The 21258-nt window shown below is 38.9% G+C and overlaps 1 pseudogene; it reads left to right on the top strand.

Annotated features, from left to right (window-relative positions):
- The first annotated feature begins 14838 nt into the window (after positions 1-14838).
- LOC126499418 (60S ribosomal protein L7a-like) lies at positions 14839-15703 on the top strand (annotated as a pseudogene).
- Positions 15704-21258: the final 5555 nt, after the last annotated feature.

The raw sequence follows: 21258 nt of genomic DNA, 5'->3' as shown, positions 1-21258 counted from the left end.
AAAAAGAAAAGAAAAGAAAAGAAAGAAAGAAAGAAAGAAAGAAAGAAAGAAAGAAAGAAAGAAAAAAAAAAAACACCTGGAACACATGCTAAATTATTTGGTCTAAAGACCAACCTGGGCACTTTTAGTTTATTTCCAGGTCAGCCCAGAATGAGAGACACAGAAAGGACTCAGTCCTGACCAACACCTTTTCTCCAAGCCAAATTAGTGAAATTTTCATTAGAGTTAGTTTTCCATGAATTTCTTGAGCCAACAAAACCAAAGAAGGGAGTACAATCAATAAGATTGCTGTTTATTGCCTTTGCCCCAGTCTCTGCATGCACATGGGGGAGGGGAGTTCTTCCTTCTCATTGTTCTTGTGTGACTGTGCAATTGTTTTAGATTTTAAAATAGTTGATTGTGTGAGCAAAGAGGAAAAGGAAATCAGTTCCTCGAGACAAAAACTCTGCTTACAATGACCTCAACCATTTTTTTTTTTTGATAGATAGAAGAAAAAGTTTAACAACATGAACATGGGAATGGCAAAGGTGGCGTGGGCACTAAGCATCACTTTTTAAAACATCCCTTCTCTGGTGCCTTCCGCACACTGCCATCTGTAACAGTTCAGCTCTGGTGCACGTGACGGAATGTAAGGGAGGCTTATCGGGCTTTTGTAGATGCAAATTATTCAGAGTAACATGTTGTTGCTCCAGTTACTGTAAACATCTATATCACACACTCAACCCTGAAAAAGACCCATAAAGTAGTACATTAGGACAATGAACAGTTTTGGGTGTGCGAAATGGATACAAGATGTCCATACAACACTTGTATGGATAGAGAATACCCCTGGTACTAATAGCTATAAACAAATGCTTTTCAGTCATGGACTAATAATTATAAGTAATAGTAGGCAACAGCCCATAATATAGATAAACTGTGAGGACACATATAAAATGGCTCTGCAGACAAACATGTCTCTTTAAAACCTGTACAGTACAGCAACTATGAGCATCTTTGGGTATTGAGTACTTAAAATGTAGCTCTCTCTATTGACAGTCACACTAAAAGTGTAAAATCCATGCTATATTTTCAGAACTACAAGGCTAAGATATAAAATAGATTAAAATATTGTATGATGTTAACAGGTTAGAATCTTGTTTTTGATTTATTAAATTAAATACTCTGCATTATAAAAACTAATTCCACCAGTTTCATTTGGCTCTTTTAAAAATGTGATTACTGAAAAGCTAAATGTTACACAAAGGGCATGAAGACTCATAATTCATTTTTATTTTACTCTGTGTTTTGACACAGGGTGTTGTCATGTAACTCAAGCTGTCCTGGTGCCTACTGTGTATCCAAGACAAGCCTCAAACTGTGATAATCCCCCTGCATCAGCTTCCTCAATGCTGAAATTGCAGCCAAGAAACACCATACTTGGCTTGTGTCTATGTGTATGCATGTTCATGTTCATGTGTGTGAGAGTGTGTGTACGTGCTTATGTAGATAAACACTGCTGTGTACATGGAGGAGAGAAAATAGAGTAATATACTTCTAATATGGAGTTATATGCATTTGTGGCATGCCTGGTTTATTATGTGGCTGCTGGAAGGCAAACTCTGGTCTTCCTGACTATATAGCATGTGCTGCTAATGAGTCAGCTACTCATTCCCTCCACCCTATTTTTTGAGACAATATCTCTCTCTCTGAACCTGAAGCTCAGTGTTTTTCCTAGACAAGCTGGCCAGCAATTCCCAGGGATCCTTAAGTCTCTGACTCCCCACTGGTAAACTTACAATCACATTGATGTGGAATTTCCCTCTTATGCTGTGATTGCCATTAATAAATAAAGAAACTGCTTTGGGCCTATAGCAGAGCTATAGGGGATCAGATAGGCAGGGAAAACTAAACAGAATGCTGGGAGAAAGAAGGGCAGACTCAGGGAGAAGCCATGTAGCTCTGCCCGAGATAGACTTTTTCTGGGAAGCCACAGCCTCATGGTGATACACAGATTAATAGAAATGGGTTAAATTAGTATGTAAGAGTTAGCCAATAAGAAGCTAGGGCTAATGGGCCAAGCAGTGATTTAATTTATACAGTTTCTATGTGATTATTTCAGGGCTGGACAGCCGGGAACCAACAAGCTGCCTCCTCCACCAGCACACCACTACATACAGCTTTTACATGAGTGCGAAGGTTTGAGCCTAGTGCTGTATGGAAAGTAATGACCAAAGCAGCATATAAAAGAACATCTAATTTGACTCTTACACTTCAAAGGATAAATCCATGGCCACCATGACAGGAAGTATGGCAGTAGGCAGGCACACATGGCACTGGAGCAATAGCTGAGAGCTTACATCTGATCCATAAAGAAGAAGCAGAGAAGGACAAAGAGCTAACTGGGAATGCCATGGGCTTTGAAAACTTCAAAATCTATTCCCAATGGCACACCTCCTCTAAGACCACACCTCTTAGTTTTTCCCAAACAATTTCATGTGCTGGGAAACTTACATTCAAATATATGAAATACGGAGGTCATTCTCATTCAAACCACCACATGGACTAAGTGCATTTTGTATTTTGAAACGAAAATGAGAATTTTAGAATCAGGGATAGAATTTTAAGTCTGAAAGCAATGCGTGTGGGTGTCAAGCTGACAAGTAGTGGAGTTATGATGTTAAACGTCATTGTCCAGGTAACTCGGTTGTCACCATGGAAACATACTTCTAGGCCTGACTGTGTAGTTATTGTTAGAAAAGATTAATTGATAGGGGAATACACATCTGACTATAGGCAGCAACATTCCATGTCTAGAGTCCTAAACCGAACAAAAAGGAGAAGGCTAAAAGTTGGGATCCACCTTCTTCTGCTTCCTAACTGCAAATACAATGTGATTAGCTGACTCGAGTTCCTGTCACTAAGATTTTCTGCTATAATATACTGTACCCTGAAACCATGAACAGAAATACACTTTTATTTAGGTTGCTTTTGTGAAGTATTTTGTCACAGTAGTAACAAGAGTAAATACTACGTGTGAGAGAGGAGAGGTCTGTGTCCCTTTGGTGGGTCCTTAGTCTACCTAATAAAGGAATTTAAGAAATAAAATCTTTAAGCATTTTTTAAAAACAACAAGAACAAAAACAGAGCAGGCAAGCTCTACACTTTAGCACCTACCTAGAGGAGGAGAATGGAGGAAAAAGCACAGCTGTGCCCCTTAAGCTGGCATGAGGTAAGACACGTGGCAGACAAATAGCTTCATGAAAGAGAAGACTTTAGAACAGAATTAAGCCCATATTCAAAAGTGTTAAGAAAAACATGTACAAAAGAGGTAGAAAGAAAAACAGGAAAACACATATGCCTTTTTGAAAGATTCAGAAAAACGGACAGACTTACTAACTTTATGTAGCTATGACACATAAGCTTCTGAACTGGGGATGGGCTTCTGGGAAAGAAGAGTATAGTATCTCTTTAAGGAATTAATTCTTTCACCTAACTCTTCAAGCATGACTTAAGGGGTGCTCAACTTTCTAAGAGAACTGACTGAACTTGCCCAACTGGAATGCTGGGTCTCTACGCAGGCCAGAGATTCCATTTTCTTGGCCAAGAATGTTTCTACTTCCAAAACACATATTTTATTTCTTAACACTTATTTATCTACTTATTTTTATCTCCTCTGCCATTTTTTTTTTTGCCCAAAGGGGCAAAGACTTCCTACTTGTCATAACTATCCTAACATCTATAACAAGATGAACCTCTGGTAGTGATTGGCATATATTTTTAGAGTGAGTAAATACTTAACCCCACTGTTCATAAATCTCCCAAGAAAACCTACAATGTCTTGCCAAACTTCTATCAAATTAATCTCATATTCATTCTCATACCCCAAGAATAGCCTTGTGTAAATCTCCACAAGCTAACAGGTGAGGTCTACTTCTATCTTCTCTTCTATAATGACTTCAGAGATAAGTTTTAGTTACAAAAGAAAAGGTACAAAACCTTAATTAGGTTTTTTGCAATACAAGGTTTTTTTTGAAATAATTAAAATCTGAAAACACTTCAAGAATGTCATTAGAACACAGGAGAGTTTACCAATTTGATTATCAGCATTTTTGCAAATTAAACCAATTAGTCCTTTCCCTAATTACCGGTAATTTCCACCTTAATACCAATATACTGATAATCAAAGTGTACCATTAATAAATAATATAGGGGTAACTGAAAAGCAATTATGACTTAAAATGAAAAGTTTATAGGTAAAAGTCCTATTAGTATTAGCGTGGAATAGTCTTGGGCCAGCCTTATTTGCCATTCTGAGAGACTAGAAATTCTTAGCAAGAGCAAATCTGGGGATGTATGCAGCTCAGGTGGCAAAGTACTTGAGTATAGGCTATGAGTGTGCATCCAGGCATGAGAGACGTAGAATGGGGGTGGGGAGAAAGAGAGAGGGTGAGAGGGAGGGAGGGAGGGAGGGAGGAAAGGAGGAAGGAGGAATGGAGAAAGACAAGACAGAGAGTCAAGGAGGAGGAGGGGAGGAGAAAATGAGGAAAGGATGAACAGGAAGATGAGGAGCATCAGCAGGAGCAGCAGCAACAAATGACCAAGATACACACAGGATCACATTGACACATTACCGAATTCAACCAGGAAGTAGCTGTAGTAAGTAAGGGATGTGTTTATGACTAACTTTTAGAACTCCCAGATTGAATGGTGTGAATGTTTGGTAGAGCGAGGCACGTAAATCACAAGGAACAAACCCCAGAGCCAACCTTTGCAAAGGGAATCAAAATAGTTCACAAATCACTTTTTTTCAAGACACAATCTGGGGTTTCTCAATAGACTTTGTATCAGAGGAGAGAAAAAAATGAGCAAATAAAAGATAAGCAAATCATCTGTGAACTTGGATCAATGGATCAATATTATAATTCCCATTTCTACCTTCAGAGATATGGACAGACAGACACCAGAAGGAAATGAGCCTGTGAATTGAAGATGTTTTGGACTCCACCAGTATGGAATCACTGCCTGATATGTCTACATAAGTCCGCCCTTGCTGGGTTAAAGTTATTTACCACTTACTCCCTACTTTTTGCCCAAAGTATATAAACACTCCCTTCTCCTACCCATGACCTCCATAACAGCTGTGCCATACACCTTCAATGCCTTACTTTCTGCTAATATACACCTATCTTAGATTAATATGCATAAAGTCTTATCTCACAAGTCACCAAAATATATTAATTGATGCCTTTGTGAAATAGCATTTGTTTTCCCCGATGCTTGCACAAGAGCACAGGGTTAAAACTATAGATTTAATGGATCTGTGGAGTAAGCCAGCACACCTCAACAGAGCGCTGTCCTCCTTAGTTACTGCATACCTTCAATGCAATGACTGCTTTGACCCAGGCTGTTGTTCACTTATGTGGCATGCATCAGTAAATGCTAAGCACCTTGCTCTGCTGAGATTATGTTTACTAGGGAATGAGGAAAGAGGACAGTAAGTGTCAAACACTGGTCTGCACAAAAATATTTTAGTGGAAACATTATTCAATTGGATGTAAAACTTTGATTTAATGAAAACATACTGGAAAACATTTTTAAGCTCATATTTGAGGTAGGTTTACTTCTGGTAGGCATGGGGTCATTGCACAGTCCTTTTCTTTCTTCTGAAAGTGCTTTTAAGATATTTTTAGGAGTGGAAACTTTATGCAAAGGAATGACATTTCCAGCTGGGTCAGTCAGGCTGTCTCACCCTGTGTAACTGTAGCAAGTGGCTTTGATTTACCACCTGGTCTATGTAATGATCACTCTGACTCTGTTTTAAAGAAACTCATGTTTTAAAAATCATGCCAAAGCCTAAGCGACAGTCAGACAATCAAAAGCAGTAGGCAAAGATGTGTATAGCGGAGTAAGAGCACAAACAAGCATCACTGGTTATTTTTTTATTTTTTTTTATTTTTTTGAAATATAAAATGTTCTTTTCACAGAATTAATTTTTTAATGCCCTATTGCCTATCTCTGTCACTTCCACCTTCATTGAATTGTGTGTGAGGAAACTCATCATAGATTTACTTATAAAATACTCGTTCTAAGCCTCAGGACAACAAATAACCCACACTCTCACTTGTGCCCTGCTGGAAAGAAATCAGAAGTGCTGTAGGAATGGTATCTTGACTTGAATGCGGCTCTGGTAAAGCCTCCAGAACCTCTGTGCAAGAGCTTCTGGTTATTTCTCAAATTGTTTTCACTTTGTTGTCCTCTGTCTAATTAGGACTGGCCCCATGAGATATCATCTAGTATATTACTCAGATGGGAGCTAAAGACAAAAATACAAAATAATTAGGAATAGAATGTATATGCAAGACCCCTGGGATCTCAGCTGCAGGAAGCTTCTCTCACGCTGTCCTAGCCAGACTCCGGAAAGGATCTAACACGTATGTTCTCTGTTCACATGTATCTGTCAAATCTACAAAGGCAAGAAACATGAACTGTCTGTTAAGTCAGCTATTCTTTCTTTCTACGCTAAGACTGCTCAGTCATGCTCCCCCTTGTGGCTGGTAACAACAGCAAGAAGGAATTTTTGCCATTCATCTGCAAAGACAATTTGGTATGTATTCAGTTTCGATTAGTGAGAAGTATATTTCTTTGATTGACAATCACATACATTTAGTTAAACGAGTGCTAAGGAACCCAGAACAAGAATGGTATCTGAGAATATGTCCATCATCACTGAGCTGTTTTCTTGAGCACTGACTTGTGAACTCCAGAGCCAGAAGTACGGTCATATGAGGGTTCCTCCAAAACCCCTGGAAACAGAATGTAGCATTCATAGGGAAATAGTATCTTACAGTGTGCGGACATAGCAGGGAGTCTGAAAACAGAGGTAATTACTGCACATCAAGCAGGAAAATTTTCAAGTGTCAGATTTGTTTCTCATGGGTGTCTAGTTAAGATAGAAGCGGTCACTCAACAAGATGTGCTGCTTTGTTTGTCAGTAGAAGAGCAAAAGTAGAATTTTCAAGAGTGTCCGTTTTTCTATCTCACGATTTGTAGGATCCTGGAAAAAAAAAAAAAAAGGAGATCAAAGTGAAATTGCTCTGTTCCTTGCAGGTTTTGAATTGCATTTTAGAATTTCAGGTGTTTCTTAACAAAGTTGGATTGTTTCTGGTAGAACAGCATTGGCAAACTGCCACTGACACAACCAAATCGGCCATGGAAACAAGGCATAAAGTCATAAAGCATCCGCCTGTGCAGAGAATGCGCTGCTCTAGTTATTGAATCATAAGAGAGCACACCCCTGTGAATCCCAACATGCTGTCCTGCCAGTTTAAAATCACGTAAGTAACTTTCCTCTATGCTTTGATTTCATATTGGTCCATTTTATCAAAAGTTCTATTAAAAGCTATTGTCTTAGTGCAAACCAAAAACATTACCAGAAAGACAGACGGCAGAGAATGGCACTTCTCCTTTCAAAACGATGACCATGGCACTGAAGGTAAAGATTATGCAGACAGAGGCAGACTCACAGTTGGGAAGTAAGACGGAGAGAGAAAACCACAAGCAGAAACAAGGAAGATTAGGAGCGTCGTTTCCTCAAACAGGAAGCAACTCGAGACTATGAAATTGTAAACTGAATTAGTTTTGCCGATGTCATACAGAGTGCATATGAGCAAAATTGTTTTCATTTTTCTACTTCTAAATTTAAATTTATGTTTGTGACTGATACATAAAAATATAAAGCTATACACATTGGGTGAGTATTTGGTGTATGCCTGATGTTAGCTCTGGGCATTCATGTCTGAATCCTGTTGTATTTAACATTTCCTTGTTCGTGTAAAAATTTAAAATCCTTTCCTCCAGCTTTTCAATAGATTGAATGTTATTATTATTTATTGGCGTTACACTACACCCACACTGTTGCATAGAAATGACACACTGGAGTGCTTTTCTTCTATCTAATGGTAAATTGATTTGTGGATCATGGACCATACCCTTCATTTCCCTTTTCAACGTAATCTCCACAGTCACCTGGTAACCACTGTTCAATTCTGAGTTTCTGTGAGATCCAATTGTGTATAGTCCATGCATGAAAAAGATCATGGATGGTGTTTCTGGCCTTGGCCTATTGTATTTGGCATGATAATCTTCAGTTCCATCTACTGATTTTGTTTCGATGAATCCTTTGAATTAATTAAATATCAAGTGACATTTGACTCTGACCTGCTGCATTGAAAAATTCTTTTTCAACACTCTTAAGGAAAGAGGTTTACAAATTTGGATTCTGAGAATATTACATTGAAGTAACTTCACAATGACTAAACCAGTTAACTATTCTTCAGTAAATAATTAGGAAAAATAAAATAATACAGGAGATGCAAATATTTTGTTTTTAAACTATTCTCAGTATAATAAATGCTGCATAACTCAAAAATTTTGAATTGATAAATTGAAAATCCTGAAAAATACTCCATAAATCTTAATAAGCATTTTATTTAGATTCAAAGTCAATACGAGAAAATACAACAATACAATATGTTAAAGTTACAATCAAGGGCAGTGTTGCTTTTAATCATTTAAAAAATATTAATAGTCATCTTGTTTTAAGTAAAAGAATACATTTTTGGAAAAGTAATATAAAATGCTTTAACCTTAGAGTAATGAAACTTTCATAGTTAATGTCAAATTGACTACTGACTTGATTTGTTTAACTAAAGGCACTCATGGAAGAATCAAGATGGAATAATGTAATTCATTGGCCTAAAGACTTCTTCAAAACAGTTGGAAACACTGGCAAAATGAAGTAACACACACATGTATAATCCATACATCAAATATCACTTCACTCTCAGTTCTACAGTGGAGTCCATCAGCACAGAAAACTGATAATTACAGTGTGGTTCTCTGACAGCATAGAATTCAGTGTGTGATTGTTAACTCCTTTGTGAAGACATGCACGGTGACAGTATTTGGCAAAGTAAAAGTAGATATAGACAATTACATAGGGCCACTGGACAACATTTAAAAATCTGTTGTCTTTAGAAAAAGGCATGATCCCCAGGGCCAAAGCTTTGACTGCTTTTTAATCTTGAAGTATTTCCTTTGCGATCTTATTTATTAAATATCTGTGATGTCTTCATGGATTTATTTATTTATCTTCTTTTTTTTTGTTTGCTTGCTTGCTTGCTTGATCATGTTTTAGAGTATAAATGTAACAAAATGAGCTGCCTTCTACAAAGCCGGTATAAACTGCAAGGCACTCTATGCTCTGTTTTGAATAATTGAAAGAGAAGCTAGACAGAATCAAGATGCTCAAGTTGATGCTAAACTTGATGATGCTCAAGTACATCATTTGCATTTTGAGAATGAGATTAGAATATCTTGGAAAAATGAGATTTTGGTGATTGTTGATTTAGATGCATATAGATATTATTCACTTTTTTTCTGATGCAACTAAACATGTGGCTATGTAATAAAGCTCTTGGCTGTTGTATACAAGGCCTTGGCTTCAATCCCCAGCACTGCACAATAAAGAAACAAACAAAGAAATTAGTCAACAGTTGAGTAAGGCTTTAGAAAATTCAAGTAACATGAATAAAATATCTAGTAAAAGTATTAGCAAGATTAATAAAATTATGTCAGGGTAGCAAATAATCTGGGCAGCAATAACCACGCTTATCAAATGTGTAATTAAGATAGTGAAAAGTTTTTAACAGAATGAATAGCTCTTGAATTATTTGATAAGGCAATTAATGAAGTCTGTTGATTTGCCACGAGATATCAATATCACTGTAAAACTCTTAACTAAGCCACCATGGAGTGGCTATGTATGATAAGTGGTTCCACGTGTGTTGTCTGTTTGAAATGACTAATGCTGAAGAACATTGTCACATTGTTAGCCTATAACGGCCTGAAACCCTAAAGCTTGTGGAAGAAAAATAAATGGATTTCTTTTTTCAAATATGACATCTTTTTAAAATTGAAATAATTTCATAACAATATGGAGTTGTTGAAATAGGAGCGGCAGGGCTGTGTCCCCGGCCGGGTGAGATTGACCTCTGTGACTTCAAGGTGTGGTGGCACACGCCTTCAATCCCAGTGCCTAGAAGGCAGAGACAAACAGATCTCTGTGAGTTCAAGGTGTAGTAGCAGACACCTTTAATCCCAATGCCTGGGAGGCAGAGACAGGCGGATCTCTGAGAGTCAAGGAAAGCCTGGTCTACAGAGGTATTCCAGGTCAAAGAGATAAAGAGAATATAAAATAAAAGTAAAAATAAATAAAATAGAGGTTAAAATAAAGCGTACAAAGATGGAAAATACACAGAGAATCTTGATACTGTATACTATTATGCTCTCTTTGAATTGTTTGAATGCTGAGGAAGGAGCAACAGCTGCTAAAAGATATTTGTTTATAAATGCTGCTGAACTAATCCATCGTAGAGATTTTGATGCCTTGACTTTGAAATTTGGATCTAAGGACATGATACTTTGGAAAGGAGTTTCTTTTTTTGTTTTCACAGAGGATGAGACCCTGTTCATTTCTTCTATTCCGATATGGTATGATGGACCACGCCCTCCTGAACGGTTGCTGTGAATACCTTCAGAAAATTGCTTCGCTCAACTGCCAACTGAGATGAAACTAGCACACAGGTTATACCATGAAAGACCTAATTAACGACGCCCCCATTCAGCAGGAAGCAGTTTGGAGAGAAAAAACTGCGCCCATGTTCCCAAATATGGTTTATAAATGTTCTTTTACATTTAAAGGGGGATATGATATAGATATGAATAATTTGCATTAGTATAGATTTTGCTTTATTGATAGAGATTTAAGGTCAATTTTGAATGTATATAGGTTGTTAATGAATAATCATTAATAGTAGTTAAGCTTGTAGTTATGTTAGTTAAGATTTTCTAGATGTGCATAGATATATTTTAGATAGGCATTCTTCATATCTTTCAAAGGCTAGAGAATATGGCATTTTACATGTTTTAATAACTTAGGACTTTTCATGACAATGAGACACTCTGCTCCTGGCAGCACCAATCTACTTCAAGAGGAAGATGGGCATCGAAGAGGATCCTTATGGAGTTTGATAGCCATTTGGGCAAGAAACTGCTCTTGCCTGGACTATTGCATAAACTGGACACAGAGAACCCGCAGAGAGAGGACTGCTGAACTTGCCTAAAGGTGAGATGATCTTTCGGGGTTCCTGATTCATGAAAGAGTCTGCAAGACATTCTTCAGGACAAGCAGATAGTGACTGCCTTTGAAATTTCCTGCTTTGTGGAAATGTCTGCTGGAAACTATGGGCCTGTAGGCCGAAGATGGATGCCCCAACGGTACAGAGGAACTTTGGGTGACTGTCCAGGCAGCGAGATGTCTCTGTCATTTCTAGAGCTTTGGATGTTAAGTTAAAGCCTTCTTTTTTTTTGTTTAAACAGAAAAAGGGGAAGTGATGTGGGAGTGTCATATCAATCTGTTGATTTCATTGGCTGAGCAATAAAAGAAACTGCTTGGCTGGCCCTGATAGGTTAAAAGATAGATGGGAGGAGGAAACAGAATAGAATTCTGGGTGGAAGAGGAAGTGAGGTCAGACTCTGCTCTGCTTCCTGAGAGACGCCATGCTCTGATCTCCCGGGCAGATGCATGCAATGAAGCTCCTCTCAGCTCCGAACCCAGAATGGACATAGGCTAGAATCTTCCCGCTAAGCACACCTTGGGGTGCTTACACACATTATTAGAAATGGGCTAGTCCAGGTGTGAGAATTAGCCTGTAAGGGCTAGAGTTCATGGGCCAAGCAGTTCTTAAATGAATACAGTTTGTGTGTTGTTATTTGGGGCATGAGCTAGCCAAGTGGCCGGGGTGTTGGGGATGCAGCCCCGCACTTCTTATTTCAACATGGAGTCACATTTCCTAAATTCTCATCAACATAATCAAATCTCAGTCAATTTATTAGAAAACAGAATTGTCTGTTTTCTTCATAAAAAAAAACTATAATGTAGCAAAATAACATGCCAAAATATCTGGTAGCTGAATCACACGTGGAAAAAGTCTTAAGCAGGAGAATTTGTCAATATCTTCATAACATGTGCTATGTTTTGTGTAGAAGCCAAGATACGCTATACTTTTGACAACTGCTAAATTTTTAATTTTAATTTCCGGTTTATTTTACTAAATCATTTTAGGTTTTGTAAGTCTGTGTATGTGGTGTATACCCATGCCTGAATGTGTGTTGGCGCATGCACATGTGACTGCCTGCTCGGGAGTGAGAGGGCCAGAGGTTAATTCCGGGAATCTTCCTTGCCCATTCCCTACTTTATTTACGGAGGTGGGAACTCCCCCTGGTTTTAGTGAGTTCACCAGATCAAATAGTCCAGCTTGCAAACTTGCACCAGGGATCCCTTATCCCTGACTCGAAAGGATTACAAGTGGGCTGCATTTTTCACTTGGCTTTCATGGGAATTGGGGATGTAAACCCAGGTCCTTCGGATTGTGCGATGAAGTAGTTGCCCGTTGAACTGTCTCCCCAGCTGCTGAAGCATTTCATTTTAGCCACAATATCATATTACTTTTCTGTGCAAACTTAGATCCTAATTTTGGATCATTTCTATTACCCCTTGTAGCTCTAGATTGCAGGGAGGATGAAAGGTTTTGCTTATAAAGATGCTTTGTATGTCAACTAGAAGGACCATAACAAAAGAACTACAAACATGGTGGCTTGTAAGTAGCAGAAATGTATTTCTAGCAGCTCTGCAGGCTGACAAGTACAAGATGAAAGGAGCAGCAGGATAAGTGAGGACTCATTCTAGGCCATAGCCACCTGGCTTCTTAGAGCAACCTCACGAGTACAAAGGGTGAAAACCTTTCTGTTTTTTGTTTGTTTGTTTGTTTTTTTAATATAAGGATACTGTGGTGTTCTCTGTTCTGTTCTCAGAATCTAATCAACATCCAAAGGTCCAGCTTCTGAATAACATCACCCCACGGGCTTAGGACTTGGACTCATGAATGTAAGCAGAAGTGAAGTCTGACACACAAACTTTCAGAACACTGCACTTAGAAAGCAAGCAAGAGGGAAGATAATTAGGTCAACATGGATACGCTATGTCTAAGTTTTCTCCTTCCAAACCTACAAGCATATTTCTGTTGACCACTTCTCCATAGTGGGTAAGGGTGGATCCCTTTTCCTTTAACACAAAACTTGTGATTTTCTACTTGGGGGAAGAACTATTTTTAATCTCCATAGTCTGATGAATATCCCCCTCAATCCTAAAAAGCTCATCTTTGTTTCTTTTCTCATTGTGCATCAGCCACGGGGGTCTTCAGTCTCGCTTCTGGTGTATGCAGCTACAGTACAGGAGGCAAAAATAACCTGGATGAGGTCAGAAAGCAGAGACATGACTTTGAAAACAAAATCCTCATTCATTCCCTCATGGATTCATTCATCCAACCACCAGATATGTTAAGAGCTTATCTTCTGAGGTCTCATCCAGGACATATGAGCAATAACCAAAAATAGCGCTGCATATTCAAGTGTGGATGAAAGGAGCCAACAACCACAGAGATCCTGGGGCTTTGCACAATGGCACAGTGTGACTGCTGAAGTCTTTCACTGCTTCCCTCCTCTCTCTGACCTGCTGACCTTGTTCTTCTGGAGGCCACTGTGACCAGTGACTCACAATGGAAATGCGCTGAATTATACTAATGTCAACCTCAGACAACCTTGAAATCCTGTTTTATAATTTCATCTCCCCTTTCCTCGGCTGCATTTCTTATCCCACTTGAATGATAGCCATCCTGAGACAGGCAGAAGTCAACAGTCATACACAGGTGCAGAAAGTTTCACGAACCTGGCTGTTAACCCCATTCAACATCTCCATCTAAGCTTCCACAGATCCCTGGCCTTTCTGTGCCGTTACTCATTTATATCCTCTCTGGAACTGTCAGGAACAACTGGATAGTGGTTTATCTGATCCTTTCTCTTCTCTATCTGAGCATTCATTCAACACTGTAGAAATTTAGTCCACATAATAAATTCCCATCGTGTAGTATTGGAATGGCTCTGATCACCTGTTTAAAGATTCATTTCTTTTTAATTGTGTGTATATGTGTATATGTGGGTATCTATTTGTAGGTATGTGCATGTGGACAATGGTACCCATGGAAGCCAGAAGAGAGGGTCTGATTAAATGGGACTAGATGTAAGGTAGTTGTGAGATACTTGATGTTGGTGCTGGGAACCAAACTTGGGTCCTGTGCATGACTAATCCATACTCTAAAACACTGAGTTCTCTCCTCAGTCTTTTGCTGCATTCTTACTGAGAAAGTGTCTTAGTTAAGATTTGTATTGCTGTGAAGAAACACCATGACCATGACAACTCTAATAAAGAAAACATTTAATTGGTGTGTTTTGCTTATAGTTTCAGAGGTTCCTTCCATTATCATCATGGAGGGAGGCATGGCAATACACAGACAGATGTGGTGTTGTAGCTGAAAGTACTACATCTTGTAAGTAACAAGAATTCAACCAAAAGTCACACTTAGAGAAGCTTGAGCAAAGGAGACTTCAAAGCCCACCCCCACCGTGACACACTTCCTCCAGTAAGTCCTCCTGACTCACTTTGGGGAACATTTTCTTTCAAACTACCACAGATGGTGATTTGTATGAGAAAATCAAAGGAAATAGAAAATTATAGATGGAATCCAGTATTGGTAATTGATAGAACATTGTTAATTTCCCTGTATCACAATAAATAAGGTGACGGCAGAACAGAGCACACAGTGAAAAATAGTACTCAAGGTGTCTCCTGTGGTCACCTGGAACTAGTTGCTCTTAAAAGGTAAACCCCCTGCTCTCTCTCCTCCAGCCCGGCAAGATGCCCAAGGGAAAGAAGGCCAAGGGGAAGAAGGTGGCCCCGGCCCCCACCATCGTGAAGAAGCAGGAGGCGAAGAAGGTGGTGAATCCTTTGTTTGAGAAGAGGCCTAAGAACTTCGGCATTGGGCAGGACATCCAGCCCAAGAGAGATCTCACGCGCTTCGTCAAATGGCCCCGCTACATTAGGCTGCAGCGGCAGAGGGCCATCCTCTACAAGCGGCTCAAAGTTCCTCCTGCCATTAACCAGTTCACCCAGGCCCTGGACTGGCAAACAGCTACCCAGTTGCTTAAACTTGCCCACAAGTACAGGCCAGAGACCAAGCAGGAAAAGAAGCAGAGGCTGCTGGCCCGTGCTGAGAAGAAAGCTGCCGGCAAAGGGGATGTCCCGACTAAGAGACCACCTGTCCTTTGAACGGGCGTCAATACAGTCACCACTTTGGTAGAGAACAAGAAGGCTCAGCTGGTGGTGATTGCCCACGACGTAGACCCCATTGAGCTGGTGGTCTTCCTGCCTGCTCTGTGTCGCAAGATGGGGGTCCCCTACTGCATCATCAAGGGAAAGGCCAGGCTGGGGCGTCTGGTCCACAGGAAGACGTGCACCACTGTTGCCTTCACACAGGTTAACTCGGAAGACAAGGGTGCTCTGGCCAAGCTGGTGGAAGCTATTAGGACCAATTACAACGACAGATATGATGAGATCCGCCGCCACTGGGGAGGCAACGTCCTGGGTCCTAAATCTGTGGCTCGAATTGCCAAGCTGGAAAAGGCAAAGGCCAAAGAACTCGCCACTAAACTGGGTTAAATGTACTGCTGAGTTTTCTGTACATAAATATAATTATAAAACTTCAAAAAAAAAGTAAACCCCTAAAAGACCATAGAACTACTGTTGGAAAATATTTTAAGACAAGTAAAAGACATAAGGCTCTGGGAATGTTCTTTGATTGTGAGATATTTGATTGCACTGTGAAACTCCCAGAATGTGTTAATAGAATTAACCTTGGGTGGGGGTGGGTAGCCAGTGACTAGTTGCCAACAATTAGCTGTAGAATATACAGAGGACCTGGGAAGTTGAACTGGGACACACACAGGAAGTAGTAGGGAGGGACGTGGAGATCCTCAGGTCTTTTTGGCTTTGGATGGAAAGAGAGATGCTCTCTTGCTGGGTCTCTGGCCAAAAAAGGTCAGCTGATGACTTCTTGGCCTCTTTGTAATAGCAGGTTTTCACCCCAATATCTGACTTCTGAGTCTTTATTGGCAAATAGAATTATAGAGACTCAGTTAAAACCTACATTTGGTGGACGTGGCAAGCAAAACAGCAAGGACAAGACTCTGAAGGGTTGGCTCATGCTTGGAAATTGCAAAAGGACCTCAAGCTTGCAGATGCTGCAGATAAATTGAGAAGTCAGCAGATTTGGTGAGCCACCTGGGAAACTGGAGAGAGTTAAGTAATATTTTTAAAAAATCTTTCCTACATTAAGAATGGGAAAAATTACAATGCAGAAAGTTAGAACTCTATGTAGTGCTACAATGGATGATTTGAAAATGGAAAAAAAAATAAATGAAGAGATAATCGACTTAAGATAGGATTGACATAATTATATCCTTCCTACCAGTTTGGTAATTCATATTTTATCCTTTAAAATGATTTGATAGCCTGACAGTGATGGTGCAAGCTAGCTCTTACATCTTACATCTTAAATAACACATTTCTGTTCATCTATGTATCACCACCAGGCTGTAGTTTACCAGTAATATTCTGGCATCGTTCTCCCTCCGTGAATACATGGAGACTCCTAGACTCAGTCTACTTGCTTGGGTATGGGTTCCATCTCAAAGACTAGGCCTTATCTTATATCAGATATTGGCTGGTTGTATTTACAAGCTTTGTACCACTATTACACCAGCACATCTTGCAGGCAAGCCACTCTTATAAAATGAAAGGTTTTAATCTGAGTTGCTATTTAGCTTTATGCAAATAGATTTCTATATTAAAGACAATAGCCTTTAGGGATGAAGGACCTATATAGACTAGACTTCTCTGTGTTGAAGGAATTGTGTAGGTGTTGTTTTCAGAGATCTTACTGTCAAAGGATGGAGTAGAACACTGCCACCAGAATCAACTATAAATTCACTGAGAGTCATCAAGTGAATTTTTGTTTTGCTTTGTTTTTGTCCTTCCCTCCTTTTTCACTACATAAGAAGATGAGTAGACTAGTATTCCCCCAGGTTAGTTTAAGATTAAGTTTGGTAGAGTGCCTTTCAATCATACACAAAGCACTGAGATTAGGTGGCTGGAAAGATGGCTCCTCAGTTAAGAACACTAACTGCTCTTGTAGAAAACCCAGGTTCAATTCCAAGCTCCTACATGATAGGTCACAATCTTCTGTAACTCCAGATTTAGGTGATCAAATGCCCTCTTTTGGCATCTGTGGGCCCCAGCCATGCACATAGGACCCAGATATACATGCAGGCAAACCATTCACATTCCTAAAATAACAGCAATAAATAAAGATGTGTTCGCCACACAGTTAAAATGAAAATGAGAGAAAGAGAGCATATTTAATGAAAAAGTGTGATACTATAAAAATATTTTCTTTTCACTATTTCAACTTTAAAATCCATATTTCTTGTCAGCCATTTATAAAGAAGGTTTTTATGGTTTAGAGTTTATGGAAACCAAGTTTTTAAAAAAGTGTTTTCCAAAAATCATGGCTATTGCTTGCCAACAACTGATAAAAGGAAGATTTTCTTCTTACATCTTCCTAAGATAATAATTATAGATATTACGCTCTTTCATTAAAAAAGAAGACGGTACTAAGGAAAAAATTCTATTCAAATATTTCTAAGATTTCATATTGACTCTTTGCATTCTGTGTGTGAAATTTGGTTAACTAAGCAGCAAGTAGTGTTGAAATGAGGACGGTTGCAATAACTGAAAGCCCTGAGTCGAGTCCATTGTGCCAACTCAGTCTTTTCGGGGCGGGGGCGTCTCTCTGACTTTGATTTCCTTTTTACAGCGGGAATATGTGCACCTTTGGAGGCACTGCCTGCTTTGAGCGGATCCTAAGTGCCTGTGCAGGAGTCTGTGAACATCTCTGCAGGAGATCTTTGTTGTCCTCTTGGACTCTTGCTGGGAAAATAATCTGTTCTCCACTAAATCCAGCACCAGAGCACACTGCCATTATAAAACATTTCCTTTTACTTTTGGTTATTTCCCAGCTTTCACAGTCTGACATTATCTTCATTAATAAAAAGTGATCAATAACAAACAAAGCAACAACAAAATGGACAAAGAATTTGACTTTATTTTTGAATGAAACATAATTTTTCCACTTAGTTGAGTATTGAAATATAACACTATCCTCTCATAAGTTAAGATATCACTCATATAATATCTGGTAGGCATCCTCCAGTTGCTGGAGTCTGGAGTTGCTTTTCCTCTTATCTCATGTAAAAGGACTGATGCTACCAAAATTCCCATTTAATTTCTTATTCCAGTATGGACACTTGAATCCTGCCCTTCTTCACTCTTGCCTGTTCAAGCCAGGTCAGGGATTCCTCTCTTCTGATCTGGGTACTGTGCCCATTTACACTGGATGTTATGGAGATGGTGGTCTTTTTGTTTTCAATATATCTCACAAGTACCTCAAAATAAACAAATAAAGAAATAAATACAGCTAGTCGATTTGGAACAGATATTGTCCTGACCACTGTGTCTCTAATACTGTCTAGAATGGGAGAATATTGAGAGAAATCATGGTGCCATCTACAGAAATATGTATTACAACGTTCCTACAACAGAATGGGGAGTCGCTAAGCTTATGATGTTGCCAGAACCTGAGAACTGTTTGTCCAGGGGGGAGAAAGAAATTCTCATTATAGAAGGAGTTGAGTAGGATGTCAGATACAAAAGGAAGTAAAACTCCACTGGACTGGCATGTTATTCTATTCTCCATGGCAACTCCTTGAGCAAATACAATGTCTTTGAGATTGAAGAGATGACTCGGGGACTTAAGGGTAATTACTGCTGTTTCAGAGGACCCACGCTTGGTACCCAGCACTCATGTGATGGCTCAACTCTAGTTTTAGGGTATCTGTGGCCTTTTCTCTTCTTAAGGTATCAGGCATGCACATGGCATACATACATACTATTCAGGAAAAACACTCACACATATAAAATAAAAATAAATATAAAGTCATATAATTTTTTATTGATTTTTATTGAGCCCTACATTTTTCTCTGCTCCCCTCCCTGCCTCTCTCCTCCCGCTTCAACCCTCCCCAAAGGTCCCCATGCTCCCAATTTACTCAGGAGATCTTGTCTTTTTCTACTTCCCATGTAGATTAAATCTATGTTAAGTCTCTTTTAGTGTCCTTATTGTTGTCTAAGTTCTCTAAGATTGTAGTTTGTAGGCTGGTTTTCTTTGCTTTATGTTTTAAAACCACCTGTGAGTGAGTGCATGTGATAATTGTCTTTCTGTGTCTGGGTTACCTCACTCAAAATAATGTTTTCTAGCTCCATCCTTTGCCTGAAAAATTCAAGATGTTATTTTTTTCTGCTGTGTAGTACTCCATTGTGTAAATGTACCACATTTTCCTTATCCATTCTTTGGTTGAGGGGCATTAAGGTTGTTTTCAAGTTCTGGCTATGACAAACAATGTTGCTATGAACATAGTTGCAGAGAACCCTCAACAGAGGAATCTAAAATGGCTGAAAGACTCTTAAGGAAATGTTTAACATCCTTAGTATCAGAGAAATGCAAATCAAAACAATTCTGAGATTCCATCTTATACTTGTAATAATGGCCAAGATCAAAAACACTGATGACAGCTTATGCTGGAGAGGTTGTGGGGTAAAGGGAATACTCCTGCATTGCTGGTGGGAATGCAAGCTGGTACAACCCACCCCTTTGGATACCAGTGTGGCAATTTCTCAGAAAATTAGGAAACAACCTTCCTCAATACCCAGTAATGCCACCTTTGGGTATATATCCAAAGGATGCTCAATCATGCCACAAGGACATATGCTCAACTATGCTCATGGCAGCATTGTTTGTCATAGCCAAAACCTGGAAATCATATAATTTTTTATTGCTAAAAAAAATCTTGAAATTCAGTAGCTTAACACTAGAAGGCTTCTTTTCCCTACCCCACAGGCAGGCCAAATGCTCTATGGTTTCCCTTATCTGAGTGTGTCATGGGTTTCACAACTCCAGGGTGTCACAAATCCCTTTTACTGATTTTTGATGATCATTTCCACTTCAAGACTGAAAACCTTATCTACTGACATCATTTGGAAGAGAATTTACAGTTGTCTGTTAGAAGTTAGTAAACACTAGTGCCTTAAGAACCCTTTCTCTTTGGGAGTCTCGGTGCAATTTTTACCATCCTAGATTATGCTGGTGTTCCAAATATTTCATTCCACAGAAGGAAAAGAGCCATCTAATTGTCAAAATTTACATTGTATTTGAAAATTGTGCATTGGACTTTTGATATTAAAGTTGAACTAGTTGATTTGTATGAACATTTGCCTTTAGTAAATTTCACTTCCAATTAATTTTAAATGATTTTAAGAAACTCCTGAACATCAAAGAACTCTTTAGAAACAGTTCATTAAAACTTTCGCAAACCTTCTGTATAAACCATGGAGAGAATCTACGGCTGCTTTAAAGAGAAACACTTAATGAAGTGCATTTGGGGTTTAGAATGAAGCCCTAATGCCAGCGGAGTTTGGGCTCTGGCAGATGTGTTTGTGGAGGATTTGCCAAAGTCTGATTTAAAAGCATCTCATCCCTAAGGCAGCCATCAAGTTTAATCTTGTCTGTTCTTAGCTCTTCCTATCAGAGCTGATTTGGGGCCCGGGGGGGGGGGGGGGGAGGAGAAGCTGACCTTGGGACTGTAATCCAATCACGGGTTGCTTTTGACAAGAGAGGAAAATGCTCTGCCTCTGTAGGGTAACAAATACAGTCCTTTCACTTTGCATTTGAAGTTCCATTTTATAATGATCTATAAAAGAAATGATTCCCAATAAGCAAGATATGTCTATTGATTAATTTATAAAATGTTCCACATTATTCAAGTTCACAAACCATTATCAAAACTTAAATGCAACAGATAAAATTAATATACTTTTCTCTATAACCCTTTGTTTGTTGTGGCAGATTTTGATGGAAAGCAGTATAGTTGGTAGTTGTTGCTGAACATATTGGAAGATTTAATGTCATTAATAGGTTGTTTTATCTGCTCTGTTTTACCTACAGCTATATAAATACACCACTAGTTGTTTAGCATTGTATTTGTTAAATTTGTTAAGCATTATATTGGTTAGATTACAAGGGATTTAAATATTACTACTATTTTGCTCCTTTTATTGTGGTTCATAAAAATTCATTATTAGACATTATT

Source organism: Alexandromys fortis, unplaced genomic scaffold (assembly GCF_014885135.2).
Source record: "Alexandromys fortis isolate MF-2015 unplaced genomic scaffold, M_Fortis_MF-2015_v1.1 scaffold_11, whole genome shotgun sequence".
Lineage (NCBI taxonomy): Eukaryota > Metazoa > Chordata > Mammalia > Rodentia > Cricetidae > Alexandromys > Alexandromys fortis.
This window is presented reverse-complemented; position numbering and strand designations above follow the sequence as displayed.